This window comes from Zootoca vivipara, chromosome 15, assembly GCF_963506605.1.
Source record: "Zootoca vivipara chromosome 15, rZooViv1.1, whole genome shotgun sequence".
In the NCBI taxonomy this organism is placed as follows: Eukaryota; Metazoa; Chordata; class Lepidosauria; order Squamata; family Lacertidae; genus Zootoca; species Zootoca vivipara.
In genome coordinates, this window is record NC_083290.1 from 811,651 (window position 1) to 832,600 (window position 20,950).

At 50.7% G+C, this 20,950-nt stretch overlaps 1 protein-coding gene across 1 annotated transcript in view; it reads left to right on the forward strand.

Moving 5' to 3' along the window:
• Positions 1-20,950, forward strand: part of FOXN1 (forkhead box N1) — a 48,272-nt gene continuing 27,322 nt past the window's right edge. The window contains exon 1 of the mRNA XM_035139574.2: positions 1-143. The gene's annotated coding sequence lies outside the window, so the exon portion shown is untranslated. The remainder of the gene's footprint in view (positions 144-20,950) is intronic.

Here is a 20,950-nt window from a genome sequence, read left to right on the forward strand (position 1 = left end):
AGCACAGCAGGCTCTTGGCTCCCACAGCGCGGAGAGTGAGTCGCTGAGCCGTGCGCGCCGCCGCCGCCGACTGAGCCACCCAAGGGCGCCTCACTCCGCATGACCTCTCCGCGTCTCGGAGGTGCTGCTTCGGAGCAAGAGAGGTAAGCAGAGACCTCTCCTCCGCCGTCCCCTCCCTCCCTCCCCAGCTCCACTTCACCCGGGCAGCGCGCCACTCCCGGCGGAGGGAACGGGGCCAGGGAGCAGACCTTGGCACTCTGTGTATGCTTGTGAGACGTGTTGCTCGCTGACGTCTATGAGGCGCAAGAAACTGATTTATGGGGAGCCTTCCGCTTTCTCAAGGAGGATCCCCAAACCCTTCCATAATTCTAAAGTTTGGCTGTTCCCCTCACTTGGGGAAGGAGCCTGTGTGAGGGATGGATGGGGCATCCCCATTGGTAGTTATCATTCGCCGCGCGGTGACATTTTTGCAGGTTGCTGTCAACTGGGCATTTGACGTGGCGTTCCCAGAAATTTGCTGTTAATTTACCGATGGAAGACCCGGCAGCGGTTGAGTGTTGAGACTTGAGAGATTATTTATTTTGGTGGGGAGAAGGAAGGACGGCTCAAAGAAACAACTTTTGGAGTTCCAGAGTTCCTCCTGGGCAGGAGTCATAGAATCAATTGGAAGATACCACCAAGGGTCACCTGGCTGGCCCACCCTCCTGCAATGCAGGAATCACAGCTCAGAGACGGGGTGGGGGGCTGAGGCAGAATGCCCCATTTGAAAGATTGCTGCTGCCCCTTCCATCATTCCTTCATCAACCTGGCGCCCTTCAACTGCTTTGGAGACCCCAAGGCAGCTGGGCAGCTGTTGTGTTGGGCCCGCAAACATCTGGAGGACCCCAAGACGGCAAAGGCTGCCTTCGAGGAACTCTCTGTGCAAGCGCCAGAGGGGTGAGGTCCCGGCAGGAGGAGACCATTCTGGTGCAACGGGGCAAATGAAAACTTGGCATGTTTGGGGTGGTCACATTTTTTCTGGTGACCATGGGGAACCGATTTGACCAAGCCGGACACTTGGCTCCATTCAGCGCAGTGTTGCCGACTCGAACCAGCCGTGTCTGCCTCCAGGCTTTCAGAGGCAGGCAGGCAGGTTGTTTTTTTTCCTCAGCCTGCTTGGGACGGGACGGGGAACCTTCTCTGCATGCAAAGCAGGTGCTTTTGCCATTGAGCTGCCACGCTTCCCTGAAGCATAAAGTAAGATCCTAGTCCTCAAGCTCCGGAAGGAGAGCTGCTTTAATGAGCCACACGGGGAAATGCCTTCGACTCAGCCTCCGGGATCTTTCCTAGCCATACCTGTGGTGGTCTCTGTGCAAAGATGGCAACTCTGCCATCGAGCAAAAGGAAATGCCTGGGCAACCTCCTACCTGGGCACTGGCCAGGTGCCCCCACCCCTTGACCTGGAGAGCATTAGAGCAGCGAGGGACAGCGGTGGGCTTGGCAACATTGCCAGCTCCTCAGCCAGCGCCCAGAGGCGAGCTAGTGTGGTGTAGTGGTCAGAGCATCGGACTAGGACACAGGAGAGACCAGGGTTCAAATCCCCACTTAGCCATGAAGGTCTCACCTTGGGGGCCCGGGCACTGCTCCTCAGCTTCACCCACCTCGCAGGGTTGCGGTGGGGATTAAATGAGGAGGGGTGAGTCATGATTGTCACCTGGAGCTCCTTGGAGCAAAGGACAGGATAAAAAATGCCCTCAGTCCCTCCTTGCAGCTGCACCAGTTGCAGAACGACCCTCAAGCTCTGTGGACTTGGAGTCGCTCAGAGGATTGATTGATCAACGGGTGGATTTTACCGATATGCCTCTTTTCCACAATGAGCTTTGCCCAGAACAGCTTGCAGCATCCTTTCGAAACAGAGCATTGAAAATACAGATATACAAAACATGGAGTCAATCCAAAAACGACAAAAGCCAATAGTTTGGCAAACAGAACAAATTCAATATTGCAACAAATAAAACAGAATAAATGACAACAACAAAACAATCTAGGCTTAAGTACATAAATACAAAGCAAAAAAAGAGTTAACCTCTAGTTCCGACTTCGGATGCCACGGAGCACCTCGAAGAGGGCAGGTGCCTGGCAAGGCGGCTGCCAAACCGATGCACCTTGCTCTCCACTGGCAGCGGCCTCGCCACGCCAACAGGTGCACCGAGTACCAGGGGAGCTTCTGCCACACCCCACCTTTGGCTCAGCTCTTCATCCAGAGGGAAGGAGGCAGGCCCAGGCAAGCAGTGGAAGCATACTCGGTGCGAAGCGCTGGTGCGAAGGGATGGGAGGATTGCAACAGGCGACCCAGAGGCAGGGCTGGGCACTCACCTCTTCGGCTAGTTGGAGCTCTGCAAGTCTCTAGTCCATATTGGGGCAAATCGTGGGCAGCAATCGTTCCGTGGCTTCCCAAGCCCCCTCTGCTCTCCATTGAGTGATGGAGAAGGGCAGCTTAAATGATTGACAGGGCGTGAAGAGAGGCTGCAATAGTTTGTAGACCTGTGGAGTTGAGAAGGGGCCCACAAGAGTCATCTAGTCCAAGCCCCTGCAATGCAGGGATCTCAACTAAGGCACCCATGACCTCTGCTTAAAAACCTCCAAGGAAGGAGAGTCTGCCACCTTCCGAAGGAGTCTGTTCCACTGTCAGGCAGCTCTTCCCATCATAAAGTTCTTCCTGAGCTCTAGTCGAAACCTCCTTTCTTGTCATTTGAATCCATGGGTTCGAGTCCTACCCCTCCCGATCAGGGGTAAACAAGCTTGCTCCATCCTCCATGGAACAGCCCTTTCGAGTTGAGATATTTGAAGGTGGCCATCAGGCCACCTCTCGGCCATCTCTTCTCCTGGCTGAAACATCCCCGGCTCCCTCACAAGGCTGGTGTGGTTTTTGTTTAATAGTTCAGAGAAAGAGCAAGTCAAAGAGGGCGTTAAACAGGGGTCTGAGGTTACACACGGAGGTGGTGAGAAGTGGATCGGCCTCTCTCATCAACCCAAAGGCGTCACCCACCAAAGCTGAACATTAGAAGATTCAGGACAGGGGAAAGCGTTCTTTCCAACGATGGAATTCACTGCCACAACAGCAACACTCTCCTCCTGAGCTGTTGTGCTCAGGTCCAGCAGGTGGACCTTCCCCTGGGGCATCTGCTTGGCTGCTCTGAGGACCGGATGAAGCTCTTGCGTTAACTAGAGGATGCAACTTGCTTCGTCAGGGTTGTATCCAGCATGAGTCATACTCAAAGTAGACCAGTCGAAATGATGTCCCAGAAGGCGGTGGACTCTCCTTCCTTCGAGGCTTTTAAGCACAGGTTGGTTGGTTGGATGTCTGTCTGTCAGAGATTCTCTAGCCATGACTCTTGGATTGTGGGGTTGGACTAGATGGCCCTTGGGGGTCCCTCCTGACTCTAAAATTCTCTAATTATATTAGTATTTCACTGCATTAGTCGCTAAAAGACTAGCATAAAATTAATAGACTCAGGTAGGTAGCCGTGTAGGTCTGATGCAGTCGGAATAAATTAAAAAATTGTCCAGTAGCACCTTAAAGGTAAAGGTACCCCTGACCATTAGGTCCAGTTGCGGACAACTCTGGGGTTGCGCGCTCATTTCGCTCCATAGGCCGAGGGAGCCGGCTTCACAGACAGCTTCTGGGTCATGTGGCCACCATGACAAAGCCGCTTCTGGCGAACCAGAGCAGCACACGGAAACGCCGTTTACCTTCCCGCCGGAGCAGTCCCTATTTATCTACTTGCACTTTGACGTGCTTTCAAACTGCTAGGTTGGAAGGGGCAGGGACCGGGAATTCGAACCTCCGACCTTCTGATTGGCAAGCCCTAGGCTCTGTGGTTTAGACCACAGCGCCACACATACTCAATGGGTATGGTAAACCAAAAATAACTTTAGCATATGTAACGAGACAAGAATATTCAGATATTAGATTCTTGTCTCATTGCATATGCTAAAGTTATTTTGGGCCACCTGCATACTATCCCTTGGTTTTCCCTGTAGGATTAATTGCAGTCGTTAACAGTCGTTAAGAGGTTTACCAAAGCCATTCAGCCAATCACCCATCTCCTACCGGTACTACCCTTCTGAGAAAAACCCCACCCCACCCTCCCACTATAGATAAAGATCTGGTGACTTCTGTTTCCATGTATCTGAAGAAGTGTGCGTGCACACGAAAGCTTATACTGTTCCTAGAACAAACTTAGTTGGTCTCTAAGGTGCTACTGGGCAATTTTAAAAAAATTAATAGGTGGAACATGCTGAGATCCATTTATATCAATTCAGAGATGATCTTAGTTGGATGCAATCTTCAGATCTAGTTATTTGTTTTAAATTGATCCAAGGTCAGAGGGAGGTGGATTTGTGGAGGCAGAGCAGAAGCCAGGAGTGATGCAAAACAGGTTGACTTTTACAAAACATTTGGCACCTTGCAAGTGAGTCAAGTCACCCTGCTCTGTCTCCCAAGGCAGTCATTGCAAAGAGACCTCAGAATGTCCAGCTGCCTGTGACTTTGGCCTCCTGTTTTAGATTTGTGACATCCACCTTTTGGCAGGTCCACAGACTTCTGGGTTCACCCCCCGCCCTGACAGCAAAATTTAGGAATGCAGCAAGCTGGCCTAGACTGCAACACAGGAGGAGCGCCGCTCCATGGTTCCAGGCAGAGAGTCTTTTCCTCAGCCCTGCCTGCCAGGAGACGAATATCTCATGCTATTCTAGGCTGCATCGGCAGAAGCCATAGGGGAAGCATTAGTCCTGGTCTCTCCTGCCTTGGTCAGACCCCACCTGGAGTCCTGTGTCCAATTCTGGGCACCACAATTTAAGAAGGACGTTGATAAGCTGGAAGGTGGGCAGAGGAGGGCGACCAGGATGATCGAGGGACTCGAAACCAAGCCTTATGAGGAACGGTTGAAGGAGCTGCGCATGTTTAGCCTGGAAAAGAGGAGACTGAGAGGAGATCATAGAGTTGGAAGAGACCACAAGGGCCATCCAGTCCAACCCCCTGCCAAGCAAGAAACACCATCAAAGAGATATGAGAGCCATCTCCAAATATTTCAAGGGCTGTCACAGGGAAGAGGGAAGAGCTGGTTTTCTCTTGCTCTGGAGGGTAGGACTCGAACCCATGGCTTCAAGTTACAAGATAAGAGATTCTGGCTAAACACCAGGAAGAACTTTCGACAGTGGAACTTTCTTCCTCGGGAGGTTGTAGACGGTCCTTCCTTGGAGGTTTTTAAGCAGAGCTTGGGTGGCCATCTGTCATGGATGCCTTAGTGGTGATTCCTGCATTGCAGGGGGTTGGACTGGATGGCCTTTGGGTATCCCTTCCGACTCTACAATTCTATGGTCAAGTGATAAAAAGAGATGAAGGGACCTCATCCCCCATGCTGACGGCCTGGATTTAAAAAATCCTTGAGAATCAGTCAGTCCTGTCATTAAACAGGGTGCCATGTGCGTTTCCGGTAGCGGTTGATGCTGTGGGGTGCTGCCTCCCCGGAAGGATGGAACAATATTCGGGGCGCCGAATATTTTTGTGAATGTCCCATTCCTCCCTGCCCACCCCATTGCCCACCCACCAAGTGTTTCTGGGGAATTTGAATTCAGAGGGATGTTCTCAGTTCCTGTGTAGGATATTAATGTAAGGTGATAGTGTAGAGTTGTCAAAAAAAAAAAAAGTTCAGAAAAGGGCCACCAAAATGATTTGGGGGATGGAGGGGCGACATGATAGAAGGCGACACGATAGAAGTTTGTAAAAGTAAGCTTGGCACCGGAACACCAGAACTCCTGGGCATCTAATTAAGCTTCATATTGGAAGATTCAGGATGGATAAAAGAAGCAACTTATTCATGAACCGCATAAATAAGCTGTGGAACTCCCTGCTGCAGGAGGCAGTGACAGCCACCAACTTGGTGGCTCGGCTCAGCCTCCACAGTCAGAGGCAGCAATGTTCCTGAGAGGCCGTTGCTGGAAAAGGCAGGAGGGGAGAGTGATGCTCTTGTGCTCGGATCCAGCTTGGGTTTCCCCCATAATGGGCATCTGGTTGGCCCCTGTGAAAGACAGGAGGCTAGACTAGATGGGTCCCATTTGGCCTGATCCAGCAGGCTCTCCTTAGGTACTTGGTGGTGATTTGGGGGTCCTGAAGGGGCAGGGGCAGCGTTCATTTGGAGGAAACCCTTTGGGGAAATTTGTTGTTGTTTAGTCGTGTATGACTCTTGGTGACCCCATGGACCTTTGGGGAAATTAGGTAAAGGTAAAGGGACCCCTGACCATTAGGTCCAGTCGTGACCGACTCTGGGGTTGCGCGCTCATCTCGCATTATTGGCCGAGGGAGCTGGCGTATAGCTTCCAGGTCATGTGGCCAGCATGACAAAGTCGCTCCGGGCAAACCAGAGCAGCACACGGAAACGCCGTTTACCTTCCCGCTGTAGCGGTTCCTATTTATCTACTTGCATTTTGACGTGCTTTCGAACTGCTAGGTTGGCAGGAGCTGGGACCGAGCAACGGGAGCTCACCCCGTCACAGGGATTCGAACCGCCGACCTTCTGATCAGCAAGCCCTAGGCCAGGCATCCCCAAACTGCGGCCCTCCAGATGTTTTGGCCTACAACTCCCATGATCCCTAGCTAACAGGACCAATGGTCAGGGAAGATGGGAATTGTAGTCCAAAACATCTGGAGGGCCAAAGTTTGGGGATGCCTGCCCTAGGCTCAGTGGTTTAACCACAGCGCCACCTGGGTCCCTGCTAAATGAACAGTAGAGGATATTATTCGGGGAGATCTGAGCTGGGACGAGCACAAACTGAAGGAATAAACTGGGGGATTTGGAGCAGACCTTGATTGGCTTGCTTTTGGCAAAATCTAAAGGCTAGATTTCATCTCTGCATATAAAATCTTATGCAGATTTGGGCCCTGCCCAAAATCTTATGCATACCCAGAAACTCTGTTACGCCCCCATCCTCCTGACCTCGAGGTTTGCTCGTTGCTGATCTGGGCCCTGATTCAATCCTTGGCATCTGCACTTTGGGCTGGGAGAATCCCCTGCCTGAACCCCTGGAGAGCTGCTGCCAGTCAGAGTGGCCGGCACTGAGCTGGGTGGACCTATGTGCTTGTTTGAGCTGGATCTTCGTCTAGAACCATGAGGACTAGAGCCTTGCTTCCGTTTCAGGGCCAGCGCCATCTCTAAGAGGGACAGGGAAAGACCCTCGTATGAAACCCTGGAGAGCTGCTGCCAGTCAGTGCAGGCAACACTGGGCTTAATGAGTTTGACGCAGTAGGAGGCATCTTTCTGCGACTCCCAAAACTGCTTTGCAAATGTGAATAGGAAGCCTCTGTTTCTCTCGACGCCCAACTGGGTTCATGTTTTATATTGTCAACTGCCCTGTGATCCTCGGACAAAAGGTGATATAGAAATTTAATACATGACAATAATAATTTCACCCCCGTGTTATGCCACAGAAGGTCCCTAGCAAAACACACAGCCTTCTGAGGCATACAGAAAGGAGAAAGCCATTTCCACTGGCCATATGCAAGACAAATGTCTTTCTGGCAGGAAGGAAGAGCCGTTCAAGAGTGGAGCAGATTTTCACTGGCGCACACAAAGCAGCCGGCAGGCAGGATGGCATCCGCCAAGGCCTCGCAGCTTGGGCGAGCCTCTCAACTCTCTCCTCCTCCTTCCACCTTGAAGAAATGAATTAAGTCGCAGGAAGAATAAAAGGAAGATTAATCCTGGAGATTGCGCAGGTGAAATTAGCGGCAGAAGAAAATGACGAGCCTTTGATACACCTTTCCCCCTCCGGCGCACAAAGGGCCACGGCTTTCTCAGCCGTCGGCCCCCGAGCGAAACGGAGGGCGCAACGTGCGAAGGGATCGGTCCCCGTTTTCACAGGCTTCTTCGCCCTGGTGACGACAGCAGGGGGGTGGCGTTTCTCAGCCTGCTCCTCCGAGACGGGGGCAAGGTGGGCAAACACACCTCCAGAAGGGGAACCAGAGACCAGAATTTGGGACAATTTGTAGATTCCTAGAATTGTGGAGTTGGGAGGGACCCCCAGGGTCATCTAGTCCAACCCCGATCAATGCAGACGCCGCAATGACCATTAAGGCAAGTCCCGGGACTGCAATCTGGGAAATACGAAAAACAAAACACACACACACACAGAGAGAGAGAGGTTTAAATAGATTGAGATTTCAATCAGCCCTGGCAGAGTGGGTGTGGAGGGTGAATCACAGGCTTATGAGATAGCCCTTATACAAGCTGATTCTCGCAGCTTTGCAAAATGGGGAGAATCAATGCCAGCCTACTTTGCAAGGCTGTTTGCAGAGGTTACAGAGAGAGGTTTGGGGCAGAGGCAATGCTGGTGGCAAGATTTCAGAGCAGGGCGGGGGGGGGGCATCATTGGCCCTCCTCCAGAGGCCGTGGGGCGCTCTACTCCCATCAGCGCCCCATGGTCAGAGAGGAGGGGTGTTGGAGCCCAGCAATAACTCTGCCCTCGATTTAGGGAGCCAGTCACTGAACACAACAGAAGGTCTACCCAGTTGGTGAGAGCTTCGATGAGCTTTTAGTCTATTGTTGTTTTAACTTTTTGAGAGTTGCATTTTTTTTCCTTCTTTGCAAACCGTTTTGAGGGAAGGCTTTTTACAAACAAAACTAAACAAGCCGTGCATAAGTTTTAGGAAGTAAATAGATGAGGTCGACTGAAGGCCAGAAAAGGAGATTTAAAAGAATGGGTTATAGCCTAGCTCTTACTCAAAGTAGATCCTTTGGAAGGAATGGAGCTAATGTTACTCAGGTCCATTGATGTAAGATGCCGTAAGGGCATCCAGCTAGAGGAGGAGGAGGAGGAGGAGGAGGAGGAGGAGGAGGAGGAGGAGGAGGAGGAGGAGGAGGAGGAGGAGGAGGAGAAGAAGAAGGCTTTCCTGTGGCTGCTAGCCCAGGGGGGTTGTATTCTTCCTCTTCTGTATAAGAACAGCCAGTGGATCAGGCAAAACAGCCACATCTAGTCCAGCACCCTGTTCTCACAGCGGTCACATGCCCTTAAGAACCTAGGAATCTAGATAGACTGCCTCTGGAACTGGAAGCTCCATGAGAACATCAAAAGAGCCTGCTGAATCAGGCCAAACGTAGGAGGGAGTTCCATCATTTAACCACTTGCTGAATGAAGAAGTCCATCCTTTTATCAGTCCTGTATCTTTCCATATTCAGTTTTATTGGATCTCCACAAGTTCTGGTGTTGGGGGGAAAGGGAGAAAAGCTTTCCTTCGTCCACTTTCTCCATGTCAGGCTTGATTTTATAAATGTCACCCCTTCCTCGCTTTTTTGCTAAACCCCAAAATTCTCGTAGGTGAGTTGCTCTGTCGCCTGGACCATTCTGGCTGCCCTTTTCTGATCTTTTTCCAACTCCTTTTTGAGGGGAGCTGGCCAGAACTGTGTCAGTCCTCCCGATGCAGCTGCATCCTAGGTTTGTGTGATGGCATCATAATACTGGCAGCCTCAATCAATACAGTGGTACCTCGGTTTACGAACTTAATCCGTTCCGGAAGTCCGTTCTTAAACCGGAACCGTTCTTAAACCGAGGCACGATTTCCCTAATGAGGCCTCCCCCCGCCGCTGGTGCCCTTCGACCGTCCAGCTTCTGTTCTTAGACCACGGTAAAAAGTTAGCTAACTGGAACACTACTTCCGGTTTTGCGGAGTTCATAAACCAAATAGTTCATAAACGGGGCTCTTCTTAAACCGAGGTACCACTGTAGAAGCTTAAGATGGTGGAGGTGAATAAGTCACCTGGCTGCTTGTCGCCTCCCGCACCCAGTCCCAGAAGCCTCCAACCGCCTGGGGCACCCTTGGCCTGGGATGGCGCCTGTGTGGGCCGCCCTGAATGTGGCCAGGGTGCCCGTCCCTTGATAGCCTCCTCCATTCCCAGCAGATGGAAAACAGCAATGGATGGATCCCCCTTACCCAGAAAAAAGGCTCCGAGGCAACCGTGGCCGCAGCCTCACCAAGCAACTCTCCCCCCTGGGCCGCAGCAGCCCATCCACCCCCCTCTCTTTCTCCCTTCCCTCCTGCAGCGGGGCTGGGTCTTCCTGCCCTCCTGATGCCAGGGACTGCCAGCTCTCCCAGGCCTGCCTCGGCAGGTCCCGGCCAACCTTCTCCCTGCTAGGAGCGAGCAAGAGGCAGCCAGGAGACGAGAGAGGAACCTGTTCTCCCAAGAACCCAGCGGCGGCGGCATGCCATTCATGGAAGGAAGGAGATCCCTCCCCGGGTTCCCTGGCTGGCTTACAGAAGAAGAGCCTGCTGGATCGGGCCCCTAGTGGCCCCGCTGGTCCAGCATCCTGTTCTTTCTGTGGCCAACCAGATGGCTCTTCTGAGCACCAGAGCCCTCTTCCCTCCTGCAGCTTCCAGCAATTGCGATTCAGAGGCATTGCTGCAGAGCCATTTGTGGCTAGGAGGAGGGAGCCGCCAGTTGCCTTCTGCACAAGGGCGCCTTTTCTGGCGACTCTGCTCTGCGTTTATTAAGGGCTGGAGCGCCAAGAGGAGGAGAGGGAAGGAAAGTTGTTTCAGTCATCAAAAAAGCAAAGGGAAAGCGGACGGAGAGAGAAAAAAAAGCACTTTTAAATGCACCAAGTCAGGTCCCTACCCCAGCCCGGAGCAAGTCTCTCTGGGAGGCTGCAGTTGCTTACTCACTCCTTTGAGGCTCCTTCCCAGCCGATCCTTTGCTTTCCCAGGAGAGGCAAAATCCAGAGATAAGAGGACAGAGACGGAGGTTTGTGAATCATGCAAGGATCTGGGACTCATTTGGGGCTTTTTTAGGTTCAGGAAATGACCAAGGGGCTCCCCGCCGCAGAAAGGTGGTGGCGCTTGGGACATTTTAGTTTGGAGAAAAGGCGAGTGAGAGGGGCCACGAGGATCATCTAGTCCAACCCCCTGCAACGCAGGAATCTTTTGCCCAACGTGGCGCTCGAACCCACAACCCTGAGATTAAGAATGCCGGGCTCTACCAGCTGAGCTAGAGGTACAGTATATAAAAATTATGACTGGCCTGGAGAAAGTGGACGGAAGGAAGTTTTCCTTCCTCTCTCATGACACTGGTACTCATTTGCATTCAATGAAGATTCAAGATGGATAAAAGAAAGTCCTTCTCAAAGAAGGGCAGAGTTAAACTGTGGAACTCCCTCCCACAGGAGGCAGTGATGGCCACTGACCTAGATGGCTTTAAAAGAGGATTGGGCAGGTCCAGGGAGGGGCAGGATCAATAGAAACAGAGTGCATCTTTTTAAGCCCATGGGGACATTTGGAAAGACCCCAATGGCCCAGTTTAATTTTTCAAAGGATTTGAGTCCAATCCAACAGAGTCACTCTGTGCCTTGAAAAGCACCATCGAGTGGAAGGGGGGGGGGTAAACCACTCTTCCAACTTCCTCCTCCAGCTCTAAGCCCTTTCCAATGGAGACGGAGAGGAGTTGGGGGCAACTTGGGGCAGCATAAATGGTGACCCTTGTCCTAAAGACCACCCGATTTATCCTGGCACCAGTTTTCGTGGGCTAGAGTTCTCTCGGTTGTATCATAAATGACCGTCATCTGTTGGATACGGAAGAAGGGATGTATAAAGGACTGTTAGGGGGCAACGCAATTAAAGCTGAAATGGCTGAAATAGTTGTGGTTCCTGCATTGCGGAGGGGTTGGACTAGATGACCCCAGGTGTCCCAACTCTACAAGCCTATGATTCTATGACTGCAAAAGGAGGAGGAGGACCATGTACAGGAGCCATAATGTACACGCTCGTCCTCGCCGTCCGCCATGAGTTGCTCATCCCTTTTTAGAAAGCTGGCTGGTGGCCGCGAGCCACGCCCTGAGGTAGCCTTCCCTGCTAATTATGGGCTGCCTGCACCTGAGATGTCTTACTCTCCTACCTGCAGAGCCAGCGAGGGAAGATGGGGGGAGGGAGGGATTGCTTTGGAGAGAGGGTTAGGATCATAGAATCATAGAGTTGGAAGAGACCCCAAGGGCCATCCAGTCCAACCCCCTGCCAAGCAGGAAACACCATCAAAGCATTCCTGACAGATGGCTGTCAAGCCTCTGCTTAAAGACCTCCAAAGAAGGAGACTCCACCACACTCCCTGGTAGCAAATTCCACTGCCGAACAGCTCTTACTGTCAGGAAGTTCTTCCTAACGTTTAGGTGGAATCTTCTTTCTTGTAGTTTGAATCCATTGCTCCGTGTCCGCTTCTCTGGAGCAGCAGAAAACAACCTTTCTCCCTCCTCTATATGACATCCTTTTATATATTTGAACATGGCTATCATCTCACCCCTTAACCTTCTCTTCTCCAGGCTAGAGGCTTGCTTTGGGCTTTTTTCTGGCGGGGGTCCATGGTTGGGTGGGCCGACTTATGCAGTGAGGGGCAAAGGCCTCTCGCCTTCATGTGTCCTGAAGGGCTGTGGCTCGGGGCAGGACACCTGCCTTGCATGTAGAAGGTCCAAGGGTCAATTCCTGAGAGCACCTCCAGGGATGGCAGGGAAGGACTCCCTCCCTGAGACCCTGGAGAGCTGCTGCCAGTCAGTGTAGACAATACTCAGACCTATGTTCCTATTTTGGTTTCACACCTTGGTGTGTGTGTTGTTGTTGTGTTAATTATTCAGTTTCAGATTTCAAATATTCCATTTGATAGGTTTTCCAAAAAATCACTAAGGCAGGCATCCCCAAACTGCGGCCCTCCAGATGTTTTGGCCTACAACTCCCATGATCCCTAGCTAACAGGACCGGTGGTTGGGGAAGATGGGAATTGTAGTCCAAAACATCTGGAGGGCCGAAGTTTGGGGATGCCTGCACTAAGGCAGCCTGCAGTCATTGGGTGTTAGCGAAACCTAGTAAATGAAATGAATCTCCCATCCAGAAGCCACAGACTCCGTTCTGGAAAGCCCTCCCCAGAATCCCAGGTCAATGGGATCTGACTTTCCCCCACTTAGGAGTGTGACTCTGCACATGCTCTGTGACACCTTGTGCCTTACACGCTTCCACACATTCCACAGCCGAGTTCTGGGAATTGAGTTCTGGGCCTGAAGCCCTGCCCTCTCTCCACCCCCCAGAGCCAACTTAGCTTGGGCTGCTGCCCCCCATCTCTGCTAGATGACCCCCTGGGTGGGGGTTCCCTCCCGGCTCTGCCACGATCCTGCCCATCCCTCGGCGCTCCCCGCAGCCTGCCAGCCTTTTTTCTCCCGACTCAGCTCCCCAGAACCCCGGTGCAAAAAGATTCCCAAACCCGTCCCGCAGATCAAATAAAGGTAATTGCAGCGCAGGATGTGGGCGATTCCCAGTGGGAGGGTAGGAGTGGTCCCAGGTGGGGCAGGAGAGGGAACCCATGAAAGGCACAGCACCAGGGCCACACCCGGCATAAAACATGCTGCCGCAGCCAGAGACAGAAACCATTAGGGCGGGGGTACTGCACACACCTTCCTCGTAAAAGGAGGAACATGGCACGGTCCCAGGATGAGCTCACGGGAAGGGAAGGATCCCCGAGGAGGAGGAGGAGGAGGAGAAGGTGCAGGAGAGGATGGAGAGGCCTGACACACACACACACACACACAGAGGACCCTGGGCCCAGAGGCACCCTCACTCACCACCAGCAGCAGAGCGAAGCAAGATTCTAGTCCTCATGGTTCTGAATTAAATAGGAACATAGAATCATAGAGTTGGAAGAGACCACAAGGGCCATCCAGTCCAACCCCCTGCCGAGCAGGAAACACCATCAAAGCATTCTTGACATATGCCTGTCAAGCCTCTGCTTAAAGACCTCCAAAGAAGGAGACTCCACCACACTCCTTGGCAGCAAATTCCACTGCCGAACAGCTCTTACTGTCAGGAAGTTCTTCCTAATGTTGAGGTGGAATCTTCTTTCTTGAAGTTTGAATCCATTGCTCCGTGTCCGCTTCTCTGGAGCAGCAGAAAACTATCTTTCTCCCTCCTCCATATTACATCCCTTCATATATTTGAACATGGCTATCATATCACCCCTTCACCTTCTCTTCTCCAGGCTAAACATACCCAGCTCCCTAAGCCGTTCCTCATAAGGCATCATTTCCAGGCCTTTGACCATTTTGGTTGCCTTCCTCTGGACACGTTCCAGCTTGTCAGTATCCTTCTTGAACTGGACACGGTACTCCAGGTGAGGTCTGACCAGAGCAGAATACAGTGGTACTATTACTTCCCTTGATCTGGATGCTAACATCGGAAGCCGCCTTAGACGTTTGGTGTTGCCTGCGCTGACTGGCAGCAGCAGCAGCTCTCCAGGGATTCAGGCAAAGGGTGGGGTCGTTGGCCCCAGCCCTGCCCAGAGATGCCGCTGCAGATTGAACCGGGGACCTTCTGCATGCAAAGCAGCTGCTCTACCGAAGCAGCTTCTTCCTCCTGAAAGCGAAGCAAGATTCTAGACCTCAACGCTCCAGATAAAGTGCTGGCTGAAAAGGGGCAGAAGTTTGGAGGAGGTGCTTTGGCTCAAGCACTCCAGCTCCCATCCGTCCCACCCCAAGGGATTATGGGAGTTGTAGTCTAGTTGCAAGAAGAGGGCAAAAAGTGAGCATGTTTGTCAGCTGCCAGGGATGGAAGGATTTGCCCTTCTCTCATTTGCCCCCAGTCTTAAATTCAGGATCTCCACATTTCTGTGGAAATTTGGAGTTGGTTGTTACCACATTTACTCGAATCCAATGCTCACCTTTTTTTGGCCAGATTATGTTGTGAAAATTAAGGTGTGCATTAGATTCGATGGCACATTTACATTCGCCAGCAAATACTTTTTGGGGTTTCAAGGTTCTGAAAATTGAGGTGCGCTTTGGATTTGACGGCGCATTAGACTCGAGTAAATACGGTACTTAATCCTCATGACAATTCTTCAGCAATTTAGTGCAAATTTCTCTCAATTGACACCATTTTAACTAGCATACTCTTGGATGCAAGGCACTTTTCCTAATTCAATCCCATTTTAAAGGCCATTTTCACTTATGTCTTCAGCTGTGCGTTTCTGCAAACTCTGCTTGGTTGGAGAACTGCATTGCAAAATTCAGATGAGAGCAAATGTCACAGAAAGGCTGTCATTCAGAAAGTGGGAATGGGAATGCGATAGCTCAGCTAATAGAGCATGAAACTCTTAATCTCGGGGTTGGGTTCAAGCCCTGCATTGGATGAAAGTTTCCCGCATTGCAGGGGGTTGGACTAGATGACCCTTATGGTCCATTTCAACTCTACCATTCTTTGATTCTTTGATCAAGTGGGAGTTAATGTTTTTGCTTGTTGTGTAATGTGTTTTTATATTGTAAACTACCCTGTGATTCTCAAATGAAGGGCGGTGTACAAAGTTAATTAATAGCAGCAGCAGCAGCAATTTTATTTATTTATTGAATTTATTGAACATATCTACCGCCCTTCGTAGGAGAATCACAGGGCAGTTTAGAGCATAAAAATCTGGCTTGAGGTGTCAACTGAATCTGAATTCTGCTCCCTCCCTGCTTGTTCTAAAGCAGACATCCCCAAACTTCGGCCCTCCAGATGTTTTGGACTACAATTCCCATCATCCCTGACCACTGGTCCTGTTAGCTAGGGATCATGGGAGTTGTAGGCCAAAACATCTGGAGGGCCTCAGTTAGGGGATGCCTGTTTTAAAGCATTGTGGAGACGCCTGTACCCCTTTCCAGCCTTTCCCTGGAGAGTACTGACAGTTAAACCACTCTGGAAATTGTAGTTCTCCAAAAAGCGGCCTCCTATCACCTCCACAAACTACAGTTCCCAGGATTCTCTGGGAGAAGCCATGTGCTTTAAATGTAGGGTGTGAGAACACAAGAACGCAAGAAGAGTTGCCTGGATCAGGACCGTGGCCCATCTAGTCCAGCAACCTGTTCTCATAGCGGCCAACCAGGTCTGTCCTGAATTTTTCAATATTCAGCTTCACCGATGCCCTGAGCTCTCTCCCAAGTAGATCCTTCGAAAGTACGGTAATAAACGTAAGTTGGCCACATCTGTTAGTTTCAACGGTTCTACTCTGAGGAGGGCTAGCAGTGGCAACTAACCTGCGTGTTGTTATGAGTGTTGGCTGGGTCTGAATTTTCTCATTGCAACCCATTTCTTCAAAGATTGTGGGCTGAAACTACGAGAAGCCAAGTTACAGGGAACCAGGCAGAGGGCCTTCTCGGTAGTGGCACCCACCCTGTGGAATGCCCTCCCACCAGAGGTCAAAGAGAACAACAATTACCAGACCTTTAGAAGGCACCTCAAGGCAGCCCTGTTTAGGGAAGCTTTTTATGTTTGATTTCTGTATTTTAATGTTTTGTTGGAAGCCGCCCAGAGTGGCTGGGGGACCCCGGCCAGATGGGCGGGGTATAAATAAAAAATTATTATTATTATTATTATTATTATTATTATTATTATTATTAAATGGAGATGGCATCTGGACGCCGCCTGCTATTGGATCTGCCACTGCCCGTCATTGGCTCTGGTCCCGCCTACCGCTGGGGCTGCCTGCCTCCCACCCCTGCTAGCCCCAGAGCACATTGGCAGAGGAAATAGTGCTCCCAAGGAATCTCTCCTCAAGGGATGCAAAGATCTCCCTGAGATACACTTGAGGCACACCAACCACATTGGCCGGCCGGCTTGTTTCAGAGCTCAAATGACAGGCTGCCAGGATCAGGACCATCTCACTCCTTATAGAAGACATTGCAACACTTAATTGCACAGAAGGATGGAGTTTGCTAGGCATGACCTGTTTCCCAGTGCTGTGGTGTTGATCCACGATTACACACACACACACTTCAGCCCCTTGATCATTTTTTATTTCTTTATTTTCCATTTTATAATAGACGTTCACATCATAACACTCCACTTTACATCCCTAGCTCTTTAGAGCCTGTCAACTCCCTTCCCTCCCATTTCATGGCTTTCAAGATTAGCTTTTATATCATTGCATTTTGCACGTTTTCCGATTCTCATTACGTACATTATAAAATAACTCATAATTTTAAGATAGAAAGGTCGAAAGTTTCTCATTGCAAGTCTTCAAACAACCCTGCTAGTGATGTTAATTGCTTACAAGAGTCTTTCAGATATCGTATAAATTTGCTCCAGTCCTTTTGGAATGCTTGATCTTGCTGGTTTCGGATTTTTCCTGTCAGATTTGCCAGTTCTGCAAAGTCCATCATCTTCATCTGCCACTCTTTTTTCGTTGGTATTTCTTGTTGTTTCCATTTTGGGGCTAAAAGAATTCTTGTCGCAGCTGTTGCATACATAAACAATCTTTAATCTTCCTTTGGTATCTCTTCCAAGCCGCTATACCCAATAAAAAGGCTTCTGGTTTTTCAACAAAAGTATTTTTAAACACTTTCTTTAACTCATTATATATCTTTCCCCAGAAAGCCTTTACCTCTTTACAAGTCCACCACATGTGGTAAAAGATACCTTCCTTTTCTTTACATTTTCAGCACTCATTAGTTCTTGTCTTATACATTTTGGCAAGTTTAGCTGGTGTTAAATGACATAGAATCATAGAGTTGGAAGAGAGCACAAGGGCCATCCAGTCCAACCCCCTGCCGAGCAGGAAACACCATCAAAGCATTCTTGACATATGGCTGTCAAGCCTCTTCTTAAAGACCTCCAAAGAAGGAGACTCCACCATACTCCTTGGTAGCAAATTCCACTGTTGAACAGCTCTTACTGTCAGGAAGTGCTTCCTAATGTTTAGGTGGAATCTTCTTTCTTGAAGTTTGAATCCATTGCTCCGTGTCCGCTTCTCTGGAGCAGCAGAAAACAATCTTTCTCCCTCCTCCATATGACATCCTTTCATATATTTGAACATGGCTATCATATCACCCCTTAACCTTCTCTTCTCTAGGCTAACTTGTATACATTGTCCACTTGTATACATCATTTTCATAACATTTTCTTTAAGTGCACTGCATGCAGTAAAATTAATACCTTCCCTCAACATTACTGTTTAAGCTGTTAGCATGAAGCAGAGACCGCATCAAAGAAAAGGAGAGACGTAACTAGCCTCTTCTGGATGATATGTCTGCTTTCTCCGGCTTCTGTTATTGCCACCCCTGCTACCAACTCGAAAGCCACTTTATCACGCCATTCACTTGCTAGAGCAAAGAGTCAGTTAGCCTGGCACTCTGAGAGATGACCTGTGAAACGGATTGAGGGGTCTTAGCGGACCACAAAGGTAACATGAGGCAACAGTGTGGTGCAGCAGCAAAAAAAGCAAATGCAATTCCAGGCTGCCATCAAAAGATGTCTAGTGTCCAGATCTAGGGAGGTAATAGTATCACTCTCTTTTGCCTTAGTCAGGCCCTGCCTTGAGTCCTGGGTCCAATTCTGGTCACCCCAGTTAAAAAATGACATTTGCAAGCTGGAAGGTGTGCAGAGGAGGGCGACCAAGATGATCGAGTCAGGAAGCGAAGCCTGATGAGGAATGGTTGAAGGCGCTGGTTGTGTTTAGCCTGGGAAAGAGGAGACTGAGAGGAGACAGAGCCATATTTCAAGGGCTGTCGCATGGAAGAGGGAGCAAGCTGGTTTTCTCTTGCTCTGGAGGGTAGGACTTGAACCCATGGCTTCAAGTTGCAATAAAGGATTTTCTGACTAAACATCAGGAAGAAATTTCAACAGTTCAACGATGGAACAGTTCCCTTGGAAGGTGGTGGACTCTCCTTCCTTGGAGGTTTTTAAGCAGAGATTGTCTGGGATTCTTCAGCCATGCTTCCTGCAATTGCAGGGGGTTGGACTAGATGGCCCTCAGGGGCTCCCTTCCAACTCCACAATTCTATGAAATCACCAGGGATGTTCTGGGCATGTATGGAATTCAAAAGGTGGAGCCTTTCACACCTTTTGAATACACACTTTGTGGGCCAAACCTGCCGCAATCTGGATCTGATGGAGATCAGAGACAAGATGTTTTGACTCAGCAATCCAGAGGCCAACCATTCCCCCACCCCGCCCTCCTGGGCCCGTCCCCACCCAGCTGCTGACTCAACCCCTGAACCCCACCCTGGAAGCCTCCTCCTCCTCTTCTGAGGTCATGCAGAGCCTGTGTTGCTGTGGGTGCAAAAAACGGAACCCGCCGTGGTTTGTTTTGTGGCTGCAGTCGAGGCTCTGATCTCTCCCGCCATGGAGCCTCCCTTGCTGATCCCACAAGGCCGTCTGCCTGGTTCTCCAGCCACACTCTTTGCTAGAGAGACAGTGCGGTGTAGTGGTTAGAGAGTCAGGCTAAGGCCTGGGAAGAGAGCAGGGTTCGAATCCTCCCACTCAGCCACGAAGCTCTCACTGGGTGACCCTGGCCCCTCTCCACCTGAGCTACCTCACAGGGCTGTTGGAGGGATTAAAGCAGGCAGCCCCAAACTTGGCCCTCCAGATGTTGTGGGACTACAATTCCCATCATCCCTGACCACTGGTCCTGTTAGCTAGGGGTGATGGGAGTTGTAGTCCCGAAACATCTGGAGGGCCAAGTTTGGGGGGTGCCTGGATTAAAGGATGAGGAGAAGAATCATGTATTCCCCTTCATGCTCCTTGGAGAAAAGCATGGGATATAAATGCAATAAAGGAGGACATGAGATGCAGCTTGATGGTGGAGGTACCATCAAGAATCAGAGGGTTGTGGAGAATTAAATTTAAATTAAATTAAATTTAAAGAATCCCTAGGTGTGGAGGTGATTTGAGGTCCTATTCCAGCGCTCTGGCTCTCCCTTGAACCAAGAGGCATCGGAGTGAATCCCAGAAGGCAGGAAGGGGGGTTGGGAAGGCGATGATTTAGTGCTTTGGGGAAGGGGGGGCAGAAGGGGGGAAGATCAGAACCACCGGTGTCAAGCTGGGATCAGGCTGCTCCTCGGAGGCATGTAGTGCAGAGGGTGAATTACGAATTGGGGATCATCCAAACACGCCGCCTTCCAGTGAAAGTTGATCTCCGCCTCCGGGGACACGGGAGGCCTGCGCAAGAACAGCAGCACCTGGCATCCGGCGCGGCAGCGGTGCAAGATGCTCGAGCGGCCATGCGCCGGCAAAGAATAGCGGCCCTTGGGAATCCGAGAGGGAGAACAAAACAGGGGCCCAGTTCAGGCCTGGCTCGCTGACGGGACCCGTCAGTCACGCAAGCAAAGGAGCTTGGCCAGCGTCACCCCTCCAAGCACTTTCCACTTTCCTTGGTTTTTTTTCAAAGCAGGCATCTAATCCGAGGGGAAGTGGCGATCGCCACGCACCATTTGCAGAGAGCGGCGGAGACACGGGGCTTTGGGCGCCGGTCAGGAGCCGTCTCAGCCTCGGCTGCTACCCATCCGCCCCGCTAGAAACTCAAGCAGCCGTGCCTCCAAACCTCAAGGGCCTTGGCTGGGAAAAGACCGCAATGCCATTATATGAACCTCATTTGGAAGAGCTTGGGCGGGTCTGGTTGCCTTTGCACAAAAAGGAGATGCACTTGATGAGAGTTGCTGAGAATGGGACCTAAAACGATGCTATGCAGGCCAGCAATGGGTGGGAGCTGTGGTGCTGCTTGCCTTAAACCTTGGAGGTACGCACCCATTGCTGGATCAGGCCAAAGGGGACCCACCGACTCCAGCATCCTGTTTTCGTGGTGGCCAACTGGTCAGGTACCTCTTGCAAGCAGGATTCGAGCACAAGAGCCCTCTCCCCTCCTGCCGCATGCAGTCGGTGAACATGGGGGATGAAGCTGTTCCCCTAAATGTTCCTGCTAAATTAGAGTACAACAACAACAACAACAACAACAACAATTTATTATTTATACCGCGCCCATCTGGCTGGGTTTCCTCAGCCACTCTGGGCGGCTTCCAACAAAATGTTAAAATACAACAATCTATTCAACGCTTCCCTAAAGATGGTTGGACAGTGTTCTCGAAGCTACGAACATGAGTTTGACCAAACTGCCTGGCGTGCTCTGGTCCATGGGGTCACGAAGAGTCGGAC